Raw genomic sequence first — 1,045 nt, 5'->3', positions numbered from 1 at the left:
AATTAGTACACGGTCTTGTATACAATAAGCACCATACACGGAGTCACAACGACACGAGACGTGAGGTAAATAAAGCGGTTTATTATTGTGAGGAGATCCCGGGCTGGGAATTATGTATTATGGAGCGTGCGGGCGCAGCACATTAACTAGTGGGTCACGTGAGACAGAGCGCAGTTCATGTTAGTGGTTAGCAGGCGGCTGTGAACTTTACAATTACGCGGCAGGGTAAGATAAACTTGTGTCAGCAGGAAGCGACTGTCGTGACGTCATTCGTGCGACCGGTAGACATCTTGCTTGTGCTACGACAGAGGTACGGCTGTTTGGGTTGGTGACTGAGACCTGGGTGCTGATACAGTAAAGTAGTTTGTTTATTTGTATGTATGCTGTTGTTAACGGGGCCCGACTGTGTGTGTATATGGTCCCCATACCCTGCCTGTGTGTGTGTTTATATGGTGTCCCCATACCCTGCCTGTGTGTGTGTTTATATGGTGTCCCCATACCCTGCCTGTGTGTGTGTTTATATGGTGTCCCCATACCCTACCTGTTTGTGTGTATATATGGTGTCCCCATACCCTGCCTGTGTGTGTGTTTATATGGTGTCCCCATACCCTGCCTGTGTGTGTGTATATATGGTGTCCCCATACCCTGCCTGTGTGTGTGTGTATATATGGTGTCCCCATACCCTGCCTGTGTGTGTGTATATATGGTGTCCCCATACCCTGCCTGTGTGTGTGTTTATATGGTGTCCCCATACCCTGCCTGTGTGTGTGTTTATATGGTGTCCCCATACCCTGCCTGTGTGTGTGTGTATATATGGTGTCCCCATACCCTGCCTGTGTGTGTGTTTATATGGTGTCCCCATACCCTGCCTGTGTGTGTGTGTATGGTGTCCCCATACCCTGCCTGTGTGTGTGTATATATGGTGTCCCCATACCCTGCCTGTGTGTGTGTGTATATATGGTGTCCCCATACCCTGCCTGTGTGTGTGTTTATATGGTGTCCCCATACCCTGCCTGTGTGTGTGTTTATATGGTGTCCCCATACC

The 1,045-nt window shown here is 49.3% G+C and overlaps 1 protein-coding gene across 1 annotated transcript in view; it reads left to right on the top strand.

Moving 5' to 3' along the window:
• The first annotated feature begins 249 nt into the window (after positions 1-249).
• The window catches only part of SART1 (spliceosome associated factor 1, recruiter of U4/U6.U5 tri-snRNP), a 29,167-nt gene continuing 28,371 nt past the window's right edge, over positions 250-1,045 (top strand). The window contains exon 1 of the mRNA XM_053719995.1: positions 250-310. The gene's annotated coding sequence lies outside the window, so the exon portion shown is untranslated. The remainder of the gene's footprint in view (positions 311-1,045) is intronic.

This window comes from Bombina bombina, chromosome 7 (genome assembly GCF_027579735.1).
Source record: "Bombina bombina isolate aBomBom1 chromosome 7, aBomBom1.pri, whole genome shotgun sequence".
Taxonomy (NCBI): domain Eukaryota; kingdom Metazoa; phylum Chordata; class Amphibia; order Anura; family Bombinatoridae; genus Bombina; species Bombina bombina.
Note: the sequence above shows the minus strand (reverse complement) of the source record. Positions and strands in the feature narration are given on the sequence as shown.